General features: G+C 40.1%; 1 protein-coding gene across 3 annotated transcripts in view; it reads right to left on the bottom strand.

The window, feature by feature from the left end:
• LOC124795696 (skin secretory protein xP2-like) overlaps nucleotides 1-7,068 on the bottom strand; it is a 564,174-nt gene extending 557,106 nt beyond the window's left edge. For all 3 annotated transcript variants that reach the window (XM_047259780.1, XM_047259800.1, XM_047259787.1), the window contains exon 1: nucleotides 6,949-7,068. The gene's annotated coding sequence lies outside the window, so the exon portion shown is untranslated. The remainder of the gene's footprint in view (nucleotides 1-6,948) is intronic.
• Between the last annotated feature and the right edge of the window lie 13,197 nt (nucleotides 7,069-20,265).

The following is a 20,265-nucleotide window of genomic DNA, read 5'->3' as shown; positions in this document are numbered from 1 at the left end:
TGATGCTACGCAGACCAGCAAATACCATACTGGAGAAGCTCTGGCCATTGTAGTGTGTGGAGCTGCAGCCTACCTCTGACGCCTGTCGGAGGACAATGAATTGTGCAGAGCAAGTCCAGAAGATTGTGCAATCCATTACGTCACTGTTCCTGCAAAATCGAAGGGTTGTGTCCTTAGCAGGAGAATGCCAGAGTGCGCATTTTTCGCGTTACCCAACGCACTGCCCTGGCTAGTACGAAGATGTGGCACATGCTTCAGTTCTCATTTCTGCACGGTCAGCGGCATTCCTTGGAGTCCAGCTGCAACCATCTGTGGGCGTAGCGTAGAATGACATCTGACGGTTCTATGAATGTTTGTAGGCTTCTGCGGCAGGTCTCAGATACATAAAATTCTTAAGCAGCATCATATCGTAAAAAGTTGAAGCAACGTTTCGACAACTGTTGCACCGACCCAAATGTTGGTTCAACTTTCTGCAGTATCTACGACAAACAAGAATGTTATCCAACGTTATGGCCGTCTCGTTGAACGAGTGCAAGACTGCACTACAAGCGAACGTTGCTACACACGAGATGCAGTAGTTATTGTCCAAGAGAATCTGTCCATGGATGTATGATTCAGTGATTATCCGTAAAACTAGTATAACATGAGAGCAAATCGTCATTTGCTTGAGATCGTTGCTGAAGAGATTTCATTTTTCATTGCCCAGTAGAATATTAGTATTTAGCCTGTATGTACCCAAGTTGATCCGTCGACAATGATATAATTTACATATTTATTTTTGGTCATCCAAGAACCATGTCAGAATGACACAGGGATTGTTATAGTAACACAATCAACAGGTCAAAATACAGATATACACAGAATACGACAAGTATGCTCTATGACAGTAGGGCAGGAAATTTCCACGAAAACCTAAAAGTCCTATGGAACACCACCCGATAGTTAGCAATCGACGCAGTGAGACCGAAGTCTTTTCCTGGCGGATATCTTGAAGGAAAAATTCTCGGCTGTCATCAAGCCGGGTGTGTCAACATGGTACGATGCTTCGACACATCAGGTGCGATACCCGAAAAGTTTTCCTTCAATCGACATAGAGACTGGCAATGCTGTCTAACTAAACAAATTCAATATAATGCACGCGAAAACCAAAATCTCATACACTGAGTGTGTTAAGAGAATCTCATTTAAATACATTAGTTCGAGTACTTAAAGAGAACCAACACTGGGCGACCATACGTCTGTTGTGCTGAAGACGAGGTTCAAGACTGTTTCCAATCAGAAACGTTCAGTCGGAATTAGTCATAGAGAGTGAACCACTGCTGAATACTGTCCGCTGGAGGCCACAAGAAATGAGAATCACAGATGTAGTTGAAAAACTCGTAAGAATAGCTGCAAGATTTATGATATTTTTCTCGGCACAAGAACATAAAAATGTGCTCAATCTGTAGATGAAGCTTGCAAGGAGGGGGTTCTCACACACACTGATGGGCAAATTTTTAAACTCTAAACAGTTGCTATGCAGAATAGCTATGAACAGAACAGCACTGTGATAAACTAATGAAAATTATGAAATATACTGCAGCTAACAGACTTGGAGTTTCCTCCGCAATATCCGCGAATTTGTCAGTCTAGAACTATAATAAAACCAATGGTAGATAAGACTTTGCACTCGCATTTGACTGAAGCTGGATTCAAATTCTCGTCTGGCCACCAGAATTTAGGTTTTCCACCATTTCCCCAAACGTATTAAGACAAATGCTGGGAGGATTTCTTCCAGACATGGTCGTTTTGTTTCCCAGTTTTTGTATAATCCGAGCTTGTGCTCCGCTTCTGAAGAAACCTGGTAAACGACGGATGTTAATCCCTAATTTTACGTTTTGGTTTGAGAGATTTCAGGTAGCTGAAAAAAAAAGAGCAACGATTAACGAAGAGGAACCGACTCTCTGGCCAGTGTCTCAAAAGCAGACAAGGCCGTAAGCGGATAATCAGTCCGAGACGCGGATTTCCATTCTCTAGAGAACAAACACATCGATCTTCGTTGTTACAACAACAATATGAATTTTTTCTCGCCATGTGAATATCTGGCAAGCGTACTGAGTAAACTATTCAAGAAATAATTCTGTCGCACATAACAGGGGCAAAGACCTGTGGAGATCCTCAACACTGGCTGTGAAACGAAATGACGATTAAAATCATTCACGCCACCTGCATTTTTCGCCTTCCATTAGTCGCACAGCTGTTGCCACAAATCACAAAGAAAAATTAAGTGATTATACGGGTAACTGCGTACGCCTAATGCAGGGTAAGGGACATTGTCTAAAGACCAACTGCAATAACAAGCACTGACTGTGATAAAATCAGTCAATCAAATGGATTAGTCATCTTCCACGTAAAATTCTGCAGTGAAAATGTTTCTCATATTATGATCGTTGCCAAAAGCTTTCGGACTATTAGTATATGACGATAGTCTATTACACGATTTTCCCGCTAGAGAGAAGTCTTGTTAGATATTTTCCTCCCAAGACGCTCCTAGGAGAAATCTGTCTGGTATGTCTGCATGTGTTACTGGAAGAGTCGGAGAAAAACAGAACTGATTATCTGAACGTGAAAGAACAGACGTCACGCGTTCACATATATAATTCGCCTTGATGGACAATGAATCCACAATCTTCATTGCAGATGCACACTTCGTTGGACTTTTTGCGGTAATCTAAAAATCAGCGAGTATGGAGGGCATGGACGGTGACAGCAGACAAGTGGCCCTAGGTGGGAACATGGTCGGGTGGGAAGCGTGCAGAGATAGTTGCGCATTTGCGATAAGCACTGTGCCCGGATGGCGCAATGGTTAACGCAACTGCATAGTAAGTAGGAGATCCCGTGTTCGAGTCCCGGCCCGGCACATATTTTCACTCGTCCCGCTGATTCCCAAATATAATATTACAGAACTGTACTAGCTGCAACATGATGGAATCACTGCATACTTTAATGTTCGTTTGAAGATCAATCGAGACTATATTTGAGACAGTTCTTGTTTTGACAATCGTGAGCCACTGCCCAGTTCTTCATGATTCCTCGAGCTGAATATCTGTGAACATCTTTTAGTGACGTTGAAGGTGGCGTGATAAATAGCTAAACTCCTGGCTGTTATAATGGAGTTAGTCGTTAATAAGCGCTTGTGGTAAAGGATAAGAATTTCAGCAACTTTCAAAGTAGCATGCAGAGCACAATGGTGTTGTAAGCATCAATCCGAAAAGTGGTTTGATGCAGCTCTCTACTCCACGGAGTAGTGGTCCATGTTCTCGGGAAATATAACGGCTGTACTTTCCCTTGATTTTTGCCATGTCGAGGCAACGATGGTTAATATTAACAAGCAATATCAGTCAACATTCTAGACTGCTGCTTCAGAAACTGCAGGAAAGGCTCATCTCCCTCTTGAGGAGCCATACGTTAGTTCCAACATGGTTGCGATGCGAAGAAACAGTGCAAAACTATTATCGTATTATAACTTATCTTGTACAAATTATGTGTGAACAAAAGAACATTATACAAAAGAGACTAACCGAATAAGGCAGTGCAGTCGTTAAGATGCTGGCCTCATACGCAGGAGGATGGAATTTTTTTTCTCTGTCCGTCCAGCCTTCCTTACGTTTTCCTAAAACGTTTCAGGGAGGCACTGGGATGCTTCCTTCATCAAGGCCACGGCCCATCTCCTGTCATATCCTGAAAGCATACTTATGCACTCGTATGCGATATGAATGTATTTATTTTCATTGTATTTTGATGACAAATCCTATATCGCTGTTAGATGATCCCCGGATGAATAAATGAAATGGTTACACCTATTGTTCAGCTTTCTGCTTCGATCAGGACCACAAATCACCCTATCGAGACGCGGTTCACCTCAGCGACGGGGAGGGAGGGTTCAGTACATCATATCGCGGATCATCATTTACCAGACTTAGTCAGATTTTTGTCAAAAAGTTTTCTTTACCATCTTTGCATATGTACTGCGGGCAAGAACTTTTAGCAGCACATTAAATTTAGAAAACGAGTGCTGTCGCTACTGGAAGCCCAGTTAGACAAACTAAAATGACGTTCCAAGTACTCAGAACTCAATCAGCACAATGTATGTCAATGATACACTGGTCTTTGCAGAGAAAAACATACAAATAATGTATGTAATGAAGTTAAAAAATTTGTTAAGAGTATGGAATTCTGACGAACACAGTTTCGACTGATCCAGCGTTGGTGCAGTCAACACAGGTCAACGGACAGAAAGAAGGAAGTATTAGATCAGTTTTCAAAATTTTTTATTCGATTCTCAAGATAAAGCAGCACTAGATAATCATAAAAAGCGTTTGCTATAGTTAAATCATTCGTAATTTCAGTTTTGTGCGTTTTTTCCCCTACATACAGGCTGACGCGTACCACAAACGCAGTAACCAGATCCGTTTTCTAATCTTCCCGCATGGAGTGTGACGCATCTGTATAGAGTTCCGTCATTATCGACGTGCACCAACACGCCGTTAACGATTACTAAAATATTCAGTCTAGATATCGACGGGGGCACGTTTATTTTCAGACATGGTTACGTCGTACAGCTAAAGATGGAACGCAGAGGAACAACAAGAATGTTCCACAATAACACAGATGCTGCTAAAGATGATTAAGATTTGCAATGCTAACAAAATCCCTTAAGTTATTTGGCTGGTCAGCAGAAGCCATAAACTCGGATGTCGGTTGTTTCCGCTGTTTTTCCTCCATCCGTCATATACACACTGAGTATTGCAAAGGAAGAAATATGTGTGTGTGTGTGTGTGTGTGTGTGTGTGTGTGTGAGTGAGTGAGAGAGAGAGAGAGTGAGAGAGAGAGAGAGAGAGAGAGAGAGAGAGATATTAACAGTCAGATGAATCTTTGGTGATTCAATTTGTTGGGAACGTGTCATACATTAGTTTGATGTTCCAACAAAGTTTTGAAACTCGAAATGAGCATCTGAAGGCGAATGGCCGTTTCAAAGTCTTGGCCCACCGACGAGTGGGTGACCACAGCTTACTTCAGAGTAATCTTTTAAATGTGTTGTGTCCACTATCAAATACCGTTCACGAATCAAAGTTACGCTAAACAATGTATGTCAAAGCGCTGCTTTCTTTAATCACGACAGCCTTCTTTCGCGATCGTCAAGTCAAAAGTTCGGCTTCTTTCCACAAGTAAAAACACGATTGAAATTATATTGAATTAACGTACTGCGGATGAAAACCTCTTGCAGTCTTATGATAACGAATGTGCGCAGTCCTTAAAAGACACCTAGGAAATAGTAATCGGATACAAGAATTTGAAGGACGCAGAGATGCTCTGAATGCACGGGGAAATAAATTGAACAAAAATGATCCTAGGATAAACATCACTCACTTCAATAAATCAGATGGAAGGTGGCTAGGGGGAAGGTTAAGAGTTTTCCACCCGCTCGGAGCTTGTACTTTAGAAAAAGTCGATTAGTTTTGTTCGGGTAGCCTATTGTCGTTTGGCCAGTTCCGTGTTTAAAGATCGTATGCACATCGAAGAAAATTATTTCGAACGTACACCTAAACAAAAATTGTTTACACTTTTATGAATACTGCAACCTTCCATAGTTCTGTGAATGAACGCTTATCTCGGTCAAGTACGATTAGTAGGAAGAAATGAAGTATGCACTTATCTAAAAAATCATATTCGTATACACCTTCAGACATTAATGGAAACCGCGGTGGTGACTGGAAGTGCATCCAGGCAAGGAAGTAAAGAAAAATAGCAGCTAAACATTTGATGAGTTAAGTCTGGCATTAGTGAACTCTGCTAGAGAAGGGGCAAAAAATGATGAAATAACAAGAATGAATCGACAGAACAGTAAATAAAAGTGGCTGAACGCTAATTTGAACATCACTCCATAGAAGCCAATAAAATGTGCCTCATTTCCCAGAAGTGTTTAATGATCTCAAAGGGGAAATAATGCAAAATTAGGAAGACATAAAAACAGAAGTCACCAGTGTTCCTGTCCAAGCAATTTGACGGAAACTCCAGGGACTAGACAAGCATTCTAACAAAGACCATCCCGAAAGTAAATACTGAAAGGCGAGGAAAATTAAAATCAAAAGAACGAACACAACTTTCTTGTTCTTACTTCCAAATTGCCAAGAAAGTAGAGGTTGACGCAACTGTATCATTTAAAACTTTATTTTAAGGTTAAAAAGAAAAGTATACGGAAGCTGTTCAAGCAGTCTCCAATCAGATTTAGCCACTTTGTGTCGTACGTAACAAGTTTATTTAGCCAAACCGTGCTTAGTAAAAGAAATATTATTTATGAAATTTTTCCTCGATCCTTTGAACAATGAAAATGTGTACATAACGACTTAGATTACTAGCAAGATGCAGAAAGTAGCGCGGCATTCCACACAAAAGTGCACATTATATATTATTTTCAGCAACAGACAATAATATGTCTAACGAAAGTCCTCCTTTCTGTCTCAATCTGCTCTTGGAGCAAAATATGTTCCCTAAGTGTGCAACAAATTTGCTTTGAATACGTAGTTTAGTCTACAAGGCACTTTTTCTAATAAATAAAAAGGAACCATAGCAAGCAAATATAATTTTACGACCGCAATTTAAACTACGCGGTTCTTCATTGCTGTTTTTACATACAAAACTGGTTCTGCAACTCTAAAGCTGCATAGCACGCTAAAATTATGAAAGCCATTTTTAACGCAATAGTAATTTACATATATTTTAAGACAAAGCGATTAGCCACTCACAAAAATGAATGAACACAACTGACAACATTTCAAAAGCCGCCGCGCTCCTGCAGCAAACAACAGCACCTGTTCGGCGTTTACCAGCTTTAGTGTTTTATTTGCTTCAAAACAAGTTGCTACAATATTTTAGTGAGATAAACAAAGTAAATATACAGCGACTCACCGTCAAAAAGAATGCTCCTCATGTAAACAAACGCGATGATACGAGAGCACCACAGCCCGATGGTTTAAACCTGTAGCACTTGACAACAAACACTACACCAATGACAGGTAAACGCGAAATGTATCCGAACTTGCCGCCAGGTCGCAGCAGCTGCAATTGCAGCTTTTCCGGCATTCGTCAGTGAACTCGCCATCTAGCGGCAATGCGGCAGACTAGGTAGGATTATTTGTCATATTGGCGGGACAGCTCGCTGAAGGCTTCGCGGATAGAGGAAAAGGTGGCGGTGTTCTAATACCATTGGAAAGTCTATAAACATTTTGCCATCGGATGATCCTTTGCATTAATCTTTTCGTACATCTGTTCTACGCCGTATATCTGTAGGCCGTAAAACTATTAAAATATTATGTTATAAAGCCTGTTTCCATAACAAAATGTAGATTTTTGCCATAATGACAAGATCCCTTTTTATCATAGGTAACGTAAACAGGACAGAAACGAAAAGATACAAGATTGTTGAGCTTTGTTGATACGAAACGCAGACACTGTTACAAGTAATCAAAAGTTGAACCGAACAGGGGTGTCAAAAACTAACATAATACTATATTATAAAAGTGAAAAGAGTTGCCAGTATTTTTTTTCCGGGGGGGGGAAGGAAAATTGTATCATGTAAATGATGAAAAGGATGAAAATAAATGAAATGAAATAGAGACTATTGTAGTGGCCGACAAAATCCTATGAACATTCGTCGATGTACATGAAGTGCAAAAGGGTACAGGGGTGTCTACCATCAAAAGGTAAACGAAACACACATGTTCAACGTAAAGCGCACCTCGAGGCCGTGTTCTTGTGATTAGATGGATAATTTGCGCGCTGCACATGAAGAACATAACTTCAGTTGGACTCTGCGTCAATGGAAAGAGACATCGGAAAAACGGTGATGGAGCAGATTTTTCGGTACCGGTACGTTTTGCCAAACGTTATTGTAAGGCTTCAGCAAGTGGCATGGCAACAACAAATGTGCACTTCAGAGTTTCGACCAGTACAAAATCAGTAAGCAGTAAAAACATGATCCTACAACCGATATTTCACGTAAATTACAAGACGAAATCAAATTATTATTACTAATTGATGATCCCTGGAGATAGCTGGAGTGAAGACATTACAACCCGTGCAATTGAACAGAATACTGTTTCTACAAAAGAGTGTTTCTGTGATGCACTTACCATAAAAAAATATCTCACTTGTCATGTCTGATATATATCGCTAATCACAACACAAGAAACAACAAAACGCCTTTAGAAACAGAAAACGAAATTAAAAGTAACAGAGCGCAGTCCATATACCAGTGGCTTAATGCGGTACAACAGATTGCCAGAATCAATACGAATATATACGGTACTGGAGATTCATTTGAAATGAGATTAAAAAAATATTTTTTTAGAAATAAATAAATGTCTATAGCCTATTCACTGAAAGAATTATAACCTCTACATATTACATATTAACCTTTTTAGTTGAGTACCTAACTAAGTAGTTTTAGGGAAGGCATTTAGTACTATTTCATAGGATGTCTTACCATGCCCACCACTAACAAAACTGCAATTGTCCCGATTAATTGTTGGATGATTACAGTATGATTGGGGAACTTATGTACAAGTGAACTGAGGTTTTCTCTACAGTTTTTAGTTACATCAGGAGATGAGTCTGCTGGGTGATAGAAGGATCCAGTTATCATTTTACGCCCACCACTGATACTGAGTCTAACTCAGACAGTCTCACATGCAGCTTCAGTTCTACCTCACTGCTATCACTTTTAGGTTTCAGCCAGATTTCTGTACGTAGTATTATGTGAGCTTCACTACTTTTCATAAGCACTTCAAATTCTGGCACTTTGTTGTGAATGCTTCTGCAGTTTACCATTAGGATTTTAATACACGCACCTGTGAGAGGCATTTCTTTTGATCTTACGCTGGGTTTCGTGCAGCTCCGATTATTTGGATTGGATGGAGACTCACCTAACCCAATTTGCAGTACAGCCAGTATGGTTTCCTTGTTGGGAGGACAGTAATGGTGTACAATCAACCCTGCAATGCCAGTTGAGGAGTAAGAAGTAGCTTGTCCAAGATCAAGAAAGCCAACAATATATGAGAGAGCGGTGTGTTGGTTCCACATGCATCCATACTGCATCCATTGATGCAGTGGCAGAGGATGACATAGAGGTCAGTCAGTCTTGATTGGCCCATCGGGGCCAGAATGTGGAACTTTGATTAGTTCATAGGACTGTACCAATTTTGGCACTTGAATCTATAAACATAAAGTGAATTATACCCTACAGCAAAACAACCAAACTACAAATACACGAAAAACACTTAAATTACTTCTGCTTAACTATATAATGGGAATCCTAGAGGGGACTGATGACCTCAGATGTTAAGTCCCATAGTGCTCAGAGCCATTTGAATCATATCTAGAGCAACAAATAAAATAGACCACTTAACATGAGTCATTTTTGTTAAAAAATTGTTTCATGCATGCAGAAACAGTACATAAAAAGTACAAGCATTTAAATGTGGAAAGGAAATTATGCTCCCCTTAAATTAGCCAAAAGAATGGAAAACATCTCGAGTTTTTCACTGTCATTAAGCAGTATTCCCTTCCACATGAACCATGGACCTTGCCGTAGGTGGGGAGGCTTGCGTGCCTCAGCGATACAGATGGCCTTACCGTAGGTGCAACCACAACGGAGGGGTATCTGTTGAGAGGCCAGACAAATGTGTGGTTCCTGAAGAGGGGCAGGAGCCTTTTCAGTAGTTGCAGGGGCAACAGTCTGGATGATTGACTGACCTGGCCTTGCAACAATAACCAAAATGGCCTTGCTGTGCTGGTACTGCGAATGGCTGAAAGCAAGGGGAAACTACGGCCGTAATTTTTCCTGAGGGCATGCAGCTTTACTGTATGGATAAATGATGATGGCGTCCTCTTGGGTAAAATATTCCGGAGGTAAAATAGTCCCCCATTCGGATCTCCGGGCGGGGACTACTCAGGAGGACGTCGTTATCAAGAGAAAGAAAACTGGCATTCTACGGATCGGAGCATGGAATGTCAGATCCCTTAACCGGGTAGGTAGATTAGAAAATTTAAAAAGGGAAATGGATAGGTTAAAGTTAGATATAGTGGGAATTAGTGAAATTCGGTGGCAGGAGGAACAAGACTTTTGGTCAGGTGAATACAGGGTTATAAACACAAAATCAAATAGGGGTAATGCAGGAGTAGGTTTAATAATGAATAAAAAAATAGGAGTGCGGGTAAGCTACTACAAACAGCATAGTGAACGCATTATTGTGGCCAAGATAGACATGAAGCCCACGCCTACTACAGTAGTACAAGTTTATATGCCAACTAGCTCAGCAGATGATGAAGAAATTGAAGAAATGTATGATGAGATAAAAGAAATTATTCAGGTAGTGAAGGGAGACGAAAATTTAATAGTCATGGGTGACTGGAATTCGAGAGTAGGTAAAGGGAGAGAAGGAAACATAGTAGGTGAATGTGGATTGGGGCTAAGAAAGAGGAAGCCGCCTGGTAGAGTTTTGCACAGAGCATAACTTAATCATAGCTAACACTTGGTTCAAGAATCATGAAAGAAGGTTGTATACATGGAAGAATCCTGGAGATACTAGAAGGTATCAGATAGATTATATAATGGTAAGACAGAGATTTAGGAACCAGGTTTTAAATTGTAAGACATTTCCAGGGGCAGATGTGGACTCTGACCACAATCTATGGGTTATGAACTGTAGATTAAAACTGAAGAAACTGCAAAAAGGTGGGAATTTAAGGAGATGGAACCTGGATAAATTGAAAGAACCAGAGGTTGTACAGAGTTTCAGGGAGAGTATAAGGGAACAATTGACAGGAATTGGGGAAAGAAGTACAGTAGAAGAAGAATGGGTAGCTCTGAGGGGTGAAGTAGTGAAGGCAGCAGAGGAACAAGTTGGTAAAAAGACGAGGGCTAGTAAAACTCCTTGGGTAACAGAAGAAATATTGAACTTGATTGATGAAAGGAGAAAAAATAAAAATGCAGTAAATGAAGCAGGCAAAAAGGAATACAGACGTCTCAAAAATGAGATCGACAGGAAGTGCAAAATGGCTAAGGAGGGATGGCTAGAGGACAAATGTAAGGATGTTGAGGCTTATCTCACTAGGGATAAGATAGATATTGCCTACAGGAAAATTAAAGAGACCTTTGGAGAAAAGAGAACCACTTGTACTGAATATCAAGAGCTCAGATGGAAACCCAGTTCTAAGCAAAGAAGGGAAAGCAGAAAGGTGGAAGGAGTATATAGAGGGTCTATACAAGGGCGATGTACTTGAGGACAATATTATGGAAATTGAAGAGGATGTAGATGAAGATGAAATGGGAGATACAATACTGCGTGAAGAGTTTGACAGAGCACGGAAAGACCTGAGTCGAAACAAGGCCCCGGGAGTAGACAACATTCCATTAGAACTACTGATGCCCTTGGGAGAGCCAGTCCTGACAAAAGTCTACCATCTGGTGAGCAAGATGTATGAGACATGCGAAATACTCTCAGATTTCAAGAAGAATATAATAATTCCAATTCCAAAGAAAGCAGGTGTTGACAGATGTGAAAATTACCGAACTATCAGTTTAATAAGTCACAGCTGAAAAATACTAACACGAATTCTTTACAGATGAATGGAAAAACTGGTAGAAGCCGACCTCGGGGAAGATCAGTTTGGATTCCGTAGAAATATTGGAACACGTGAGGCAATACTGACCTTACGACCTATCTTAGAAGAAAGATTAAGGACAGGCAAACCTACGTTTCTAGCATTTGTAGACTTAGAGAAAGCTTTTGACAATGTTGACTGGAATATTCTCTTTCAAATTCTAAAGGTGGCAGGGGTAAAACACAGGGAGCACAAGGCTATTTACAATTTGTACAGAAACCAGATGGCAGTTATAAGAGTCGAGGGGCATGAAAGGGAAGCAGTGGTTGGGAAGGGAGTGAGACAGGGTTGTAGCCTCTCCTCGATGTTATTCAATCTGTATATTGAGCAAGCAGTAAAGGAGACAAAAGAAAAATTCGGAGTGGGTATTAAAATCCATGGAGAAGAAATAAAAACTTTGAGGTTCACCGATGACATTGTAATTCTATCAGAGTCAGCAAAGGACATGGAAGAGCAGTTGAACGGAATGGACAGTGTCTTGAAAGGAGGATATAAGATGAACGTCAACAAAAGCAAAACGAGGATAATGGAATGTAGTCGAATTAAGTCAGGTGATGCTGAGGGAATTAGATTAGGAAATGAGACGCTTAAAGTAGTAAAGGAGTTTTGCTATTTGGGGAGCAAAATAACTGATGATGGTCGAAGTAGAGAGGATATAAAATGTAGACTGGCAATGGCAAGGAAAGCGTTTCTGAAGAAGAGAAATTTGTTTACATCGAGTATAGATTTGAGTGTCAGGAAGTAGTTTCTGAAAGTATTTGTATGGAGTGTAGCCATGTATGGATGTGAAACGTGGACGATAAATAGTTTGGACAAGAAGAGAATAGAAGCTTTCGAAATGTGGTGCTACAGAAGAATGCTGAAGATTAGATGGGTAGATCATATAACTAATGATGAAGTATTGAATAGAATTGGGGAGAAGAGGAGTATGTGGCTCAACTTGACAAAAAGAAGGGACCGGTTAGTAGGACATGTTCTGAGGCATCAAGGGATCACAAATTTAGCATTGGAGGGCAGCATGGAGGGTAAAAATCGTAGAGGGAGACCAAGAGATGAATACACTAAGCAGATTCAGAAGGATGTGGGTTGCAGTAAGTACTGGGAGATGAAGAAGCTTGCACAGGATAGGGTAACATGGAGAGCTGCATCAAACCAGTCTCAGGACTGAAGACCACAACAACAACAAGTAGTATTCATCGCGATACTGTTTAGGCTCAGTATTAATAATATATGTTACATTTGTTTGAAATGCGAGGTGAGCCTTGGGAGAGCTTTGCTATAGTACTTTGTGTAATGTGTTTGTATCAAAGCCAATAGTGACTTTATGGTTCCAACTGCTCTCCAGTGGTATTTCAACTAATGCCCCTAACTAATTACATTCATTTGCAGGGAGCATTTGTGCAGAATTGCACATAGAAGTGGAATGGCATTTAGTCAAAAAAGTGTCTTGTACCAGTGTGGAGTCACACAATCTGTCAGTTGTCAAGTATAGGGGTATCCACAACCAGTTCCACATATCACCTCAGAAATTAGACTTGAAAGATTACTGCACTGAAGGGAACATATCCTCCACACAGGGTTGCCTTTAGCCACCAGCCAGCAATAACACAATCCCAGACAGAATTTTCACTCTGCAGCAGATTGTGTACTGATATGAAACTTCCTGGCAGATTGAAACTGTGTGCAAGTCTTTTGTGTCACGTTCTCTAGCAACTGAGCAATCTGAGCATGATTCACAGCAAGTCCTTACCGCTTTACTTATGCCAATGACTCATCTCCTACCTTCCAGACTTAACACTACTTCTCCTGTGGAACTCATAGGACTAGCACTCCTGCTCCATTGGTAGAGCACTTGCCTATGAGTAATACATTTGTCTGTCAGTGCACTTGGAGGACCAAGTGGAGGTGGGTCCTATGAAGCATCTATCTGCACAGTGAGTGTTGACCAAGAATTCGAGCTGGCAAGAACCATCCACTGACAAGCGGAGAAGACTCCACGACATTAGACAAGTTGTTTTACCATCAACACTTACACACTAAATCAGTTGAGTTTCTGATCTACTGCTGTACAATTCCCAGACTTACTGGAAGACGTTGAGAGATTAGATTAGGTTAGATTCAGATTTTGTTCCATAGACCCAAAAAATAAGATGATTCTTGTGGGTGCGAAGCATGTCAGAAATTATAACATAAAAACATTAAAAAATGAATAAAATACTTACTACCCTCATCATTTGTCAGGAGATTGTCAAACTAAGTGAATATAATACAGTAAACTGGCTAATATTTACAGAATTAATGCACTGTCAGAATGAATCATTGTTATGCACTATTAATAAATTTATCATACACAAAATATCTAATCTTGACTGTTCTGACAAAATGCTGTCAAAACTGAAATCTAACAGACATTTTTACTTAAGCTGGCCTAACAGTCTGTTAAGATATTCATCTATAGAGTAGAATGAGTTGCCTATCAAAAAGTGTTTCAAACTCTGTTTAAATCTTGCTGTATATGGCTGCAAGACTGAATATGCAGTTCATGCAAGATAGCATTCCGTTTCATTTTTAATGAGACACCACATTAACACTAATCTGCAGCATTACCACCATGCTCTCCATTTCTAGACTTGTTCATCTGATTTTTATGGGGACACTTAAGAAGATTAGTCAATGAGTATAAATAGCAGGTATCAATTGCAGTGATAGATAAGCATTAGCTGTAGTTCATTATAGTACAGAGGCATTCCGTTGTGTTTGAGTGCATCTTCAGTGGGGAGAGTGGAAGCCTGTCTTCAGGCTGGAGAGAAGAAGCTCAAAGAGTTTTTATGAAAGTTTACTTAGATTTGAGTGTACTTTGGTTCCTTGCTGCCCAAAATAGGAGCCATTTTTGGCTATATTGTGTGTCATCAGCATACTCTGCATTCTTATCATCAAGAAAAAAGTATCAGTGAAGGTAAGTGAAGTTACTGCAAAGCAAGTAATAGCACTCATGTCGTTATCAACAGTACCTGGCAGCAATGGGTAACAATATTTGTTACTAAGTCATTAGTAGACAAAATTTTGGGCCTTCTGCATCCACTAATGGTTGTACCACATGCGTTCCAACCATCGTTAAGAGTGAGTTACAGTGTGCTGCTGTAATTCTCATATTGTCTTTAAAACTCTATCAGTGTCACAGTGATTTCTGTTTTACCTAGGTGTAGAACTCTGATCTTGTAGCATAGAACTTCAGCACACCTGCAGATTGCTGATGTCTGCAACATCCAATGTACCATAGTTAGGTAAAAAGTTTCCATTGTTCTGTTTGTGACCAAGACTTATTTACTTGAATTATTTTATTTTTCACATAATCTACAAATTTTACAATCTTTCTTGTGATTTTGTTCTTGCATATAGTACCCAAAAAATATAGTGCTCCAAAAAAACTTCATATCTTCTGTATCCTCACTCTTTGTGTTCAGAAGAAAATTGATAAGCATTTGTAACATTATTCCTCAAACAGATTGTCTGCAACCTTGTCTGTTGCCAAAATAGACCACATGCAGTATTCGGAAGTGAAGATAATTTCCTTGAAAACTTAATATTTAATGTCCCATTGAGAGAAATATCATTCTTCATTTGCAGTGCATGTCTTCATGACACTGAGTGGCAGCATAAATGCTGCTAGGGAATGCATCACTTCAGATTCCAAGTATGTAATTTATTAACGAAATTGAGAAGTAGGTACCCTTGCACATTTCACTCGTTTTTGTCATCAGTAGTGGTATGTCTGAGCAAACAATGTCAACTTTGTTCAAGAGGTGTCTGGATAATTTACAACACCTGATTTTTTGAATTATACATAGGCTACTAATGGGGCTTGGTAAATAATGCCTAGCTTATCAACATCTGCTGCACCTCACAGTTTTTGCACAAGAGACTGTATGAATAAAGGACAAATGAAATAAAGCACAATCAATTTTCTAATCTGCCATTCAATCTCTGGATCTCACTAAAGTTTTCAAAAGATACAGCAGACCTATTGACAGTGCTGAAACAGTTCATTTTGTTGTTCTCCAGAAATCTGGAGCATATTGTTCTCCAGAAAGAGCATATGATGTAATAGTCTTATATGGTCGAGTAGTCAAAAAATATTATGTTTTGCATTCTAGTGACACTTTGGGGGCACTCTGAAATGACATTCAAGCATGCTAAAGGATACAAACTTTTCTAAGTGATGTTAGTTTGCTGATTTGAATATTCTCCTAAAAAGGACTTTAAAAATATATAAATATTGGACAAACAGTAAGTAGGAGATAATCTGTCTCTCAGTGTAAGTTTCAGTGGCACATTAGTATCTGTAGAAAGTAATCTGCATCCATAAGACCAGAGGGTGTTTTGAAGCTGTAAGAGCAGAAACTCATTCTCCATCTTGTTACAGAAGACATGTGAGATTTGGTTTTTCCAGTTATAGAATCTTTGAGAGAAGAGAAGGTACAGAACCATTTGTGTAGAGTGCCCCAAACTCAGTGCAAATATTAAATTTTTGCTACAGTAGCTGTTCATACAGTCTTGAGGGTAAAAATACAGTTTTTATTGATATATTGTAGCTGTCTCTAACATTCCACACAACAATAACAAATTGGAACTTGCTGCAACAAGTGCACACTTATATTCCTGACATTGTCAGTCTAGGGGTGATCTCAATGTGTGATAACTGAAGAAAAGTTATGTGAAGTTTGAAAGGTAGGAGATAAGGTACTGGAGAAAGTAGGGCTGTGAGGACAAGTTGTGGTATCACGTAACATTCCGCCAGTGCCAACGGTATTTGCTTTGACATACATTACCCGTGTTAAAATGTACCGTTTACCAATTGCGGAAAAGGTTGATATCCTGTTGATGTATGGCTATTGTGATCAAAATTCCCAATGGGCATGTGCTATGTATGCTGCTCGGTATCCTGGACGACATCATCCAAGTGCCCGGACCGTTTGCTGGATAGTTACGTTATTTAAGGAAACAGGAAGTGCTCAGCCACATGTGAAACGTCAACCACGACCTGCAACAAATGATGATGTCCAAGTAGGTGTTTTAGCTGCTGTCGCGGCTAATCCACACATCAGTAGCAGACAAATTGTGTGGGAATCGGAAATCACAAAAATGTCGGTGTTGAGAATGCTACATCAACATCAGTTGCACCCGTACCATATTTCTAGGCACCAGGAATTGCATGGCGACGACTTTGAATGTCATGTATAGTTCTGCCACTGGGCACAAGAGAAATTATGGGATGATGACAGATTTTTTTGCATGCATTCTATTTAGTGACAAAGCGTCATTCACCAACAGTGTAATGTAAACCAGCATAATATGCGCTCTTGGGCAACGGAAAATCCATGATGGCTGCGACAAGTGGAACATCAGCGACCTTGACGGGTTAATGTATGATGTGCCATTATGGGAAGAAGGATAATTGGCCCCCATTTTATCTATGGCAATCTAAATGGTGCAATGTATGCTGATTTCCTACGTAATGTTCTACCAATGTTACTACAAGATGTTTCACTGCATGACAGAATGGCGATGTACGTCCAACATGATGGATGTCCGGCACGTAGCTCATGTGCAGTTGAAGTGGTATTGAATAGCATATTTCATGACAGGTGGAGTGATCATCGAAGCACCATACCATGGCCCGCACGTTGACCAGATCTGACTTCACTGGATGATCCACCGACAACGCCTGACGAAATGCGTCGGCGCAGTGCATTGTCAATGCATGTGCAAACATTACAGAAGGTGAACTACTCACTGTTGAGAGGAATGTCGTTACACGCATTGCCAAATGCATTGAGGTTGACGGACATCATTTTGAGTATTTATTGTGTTAATGTGGTATTTACAGGTAATCACGCTGTAACAGCATGCGTTCTCAGACATGATAAGTTCACAAAGGTAAATGTATCACATTGGAACAACCGAAATAAAATGTTCAAACTTACCTATGTTCTGTATTTTAATTTAAAAAGCTTACCTGTTACCAACTGTTCGTCTAAAACTGTGAGCCATATGTTTGTCACTATTACAGCGCCATCTATCACAAAGTGAAAAAAGTGGTCCAACTAAAACATTCATATTTCTTAACATACTACATGAATATGTAATAAAAAATGGGGGTTCCTATTTAAAAAAACACAGTTGATATCAGTTTGACCTTTGGCAGCGCCATCTAGCGGGCCAACCATAGCGCCATCTGGTTTCCTCCATCAAGCTAGACAAGTTTTGTTCTTTGTAGTTTTTTCATTTGATGCTTATTTTGTGAGATATTTGGCCCAGTCATGAATAATGGACCATCCTGTATAGTAGCATTGAAGCCAGGTTGATGGTATCTGTATATAGCTGTTTTCTGTGCACACCACCTTACGACTTGTGGCAGGAGTTACATTGGGTACAACTATCATTTTTCCCTTATTCCTATTCCACTCATGAATTGTGCACAAGATGAACGATTATGATTATTGGTAAGGCTGCATATGAGCTCAAATTTCTCCAGTTTTACTGCAATGGTTTTTCACGAGATGTATGTGGAAAGAAATAATACGCTGCTTGAGTCCTCATGGAATGACATAGCTGCATAGCCCACCAACTGACACCACTGAAGTCCTCTGCCTTGACTTACACCTCTGTCTGGAATTCACCATGCTGAACATTCTAGGTGAAATGGAAAATCAAATCACTGTCATATTTTAAAACTTGTTAGGGCTCTCCAGTTATCATGAACTTAATTCTTCCAGTGGCTTACAAGAATGGAAATTCTCCTCTGCTATGAATTAGTCGAGCTGTCCTTCAAGTTTTGTCTGCCCATGCTGCCAGACAAAACTTGAAGGACAACTCGACTATCTCATAGCAGAGGAGAAGTTCCACACTTGTAAGTCACCAGAAGAAAACATGTGAATACAGTGATTAGAGGTGGAAAATGCGTCTTCACAGAAAAAGCAGCCGGCCGGAGTGGCCGAGTGGTTCTAGGCGCTACAGTCTGGCACCGTGCGACCGCTATGGTTGCAGGTTCGAATCCTGCCTCGGGAATGGATGTGTGTGATGTCCTTAGGTTAGTTAGGTTTAAGTAGTTCTAAGGTCTAGGGGACTGATGACCTCAGAAGTTAAGTCCCATAGTGCTCAGAGCCATTTGTACCATTTGAACAGAAAAAGCAGCAGCATCAAGGAGTCTCATCCATCTGTTGCATTAGCTGAAGGGAAAAACAGGTGGCTCATTGTGGCGAAGGTACAATAGGCGAAATCGTGGCAAGCCATGATACTTGTAAGCTCCCACTTTCTTGGTGTTCATTCCTTGTGTCCTGCACATTTAAGAATTAATATGTTTCAGGTCTGGAAGGAACCTTGTTGTCAGATTAGAGGATGGGCACAAGCTACAGTTGTGTAGAGATACCAGTCATAGCAGTCAACATGTTGAGTAATAAATTTCTGTATTTATTTTCATGAAGCACTCAGTTACACAAACATTCACATTCTTTAGAAACAAAAAGACACCATGTGCTATGACAGCTGCTCATGCTGTTTTTCCAGAAACTTCCTGCATTCCATTTTAATTTAACTTGACAGGTACACAGGCATGCACATGCCTCATTGATGTGGAAAGGAGCTAGAGAGACTCTGCTTTCTACAGTTTATACAATACTAGATGCAGCCACCACAGCACTGTGTATTGTTATATCACAAATGTCACTCGCTCTACACCAGATCCACTAACAAGCAGGATACCAAGCAAGTACAGAAACTCCTCATCAGAGAGATTAGCTCTCATATGGATTTTTTAAGGATTAGACAAATCAGAATGCCTATAAATGCAATCATAATGGAAACTGTGTCCCAAAAAGACACTAAAAGCTTCCAGGTAAAAAAATATGAAAGGTGTTATGAGCCTAAAAAGAGAAAATTCTTGATCACAATTTATCAGTTACCGGACTCTGCAGCAGAGGACTGAAATGGAGGAAAATTATAAATTAAAACTGACTGTGGTCATCAGTAAACATGAATTTAAAAGCTAGATCAAGGCTAGATTCAAAATGGGATCTAGGTGTAAGCAAATCATGCTACTGAGATAAGCCTGTCGTTTGACCACTCACTAAGGTCACCCAGTGAAATTCCATGACAGAATAATGTGTGAAGCTTAGAGACAAAAGTTACCAAAAAAGGGGCCGTAAAAAAATGAGAGTAAAATGAGGTACATACCATGTGCGATGCGTAGGTGTCAGTATAACAGAAAGAGAATGTGAAATGTGCCAGCAGCTGCCTAAGTGGAGTACAATTAGTAAATTATGTGTGGATTTCAATGCAAGAGAAATGCCAGAATATAATGTAGCTTCTCCTAGTAATTTTGTGCCTGGTACACAACTGAGAAGAACAGAAAAAACAAATACCACTGCATCTGAGACCATAGATGACTGTGCACCATTACGTAACAGTGAGCCACTGCCACGCAGTGACAGCTGATGCTTCTCCAGCAGGACAGAGTGATTGATAAAAATGCACTGCAGTCTGTGTTTGAGATGGAAGTGGTAT

The sequence above is a fragment of the Schistocerca piceifrons genome, chromosome 1 (genome assembly GCF_021461385.2).
Source record: "Schistocerca piceifrons isolate TAMUIC-IGC-003096 chromosome 1, iqSchPice1.1, whole genome shotgun sequence".
Taxonomy (NCBI): Eukaryota; Metazoa; Arthropoda; class Insecta; order Orthoptera; family Acrididae; genus Schistocerca; species Schistocerca piceifrons.
This window is presented reverse-complemented; position numbering and strand designations above follow the sequence as displayed.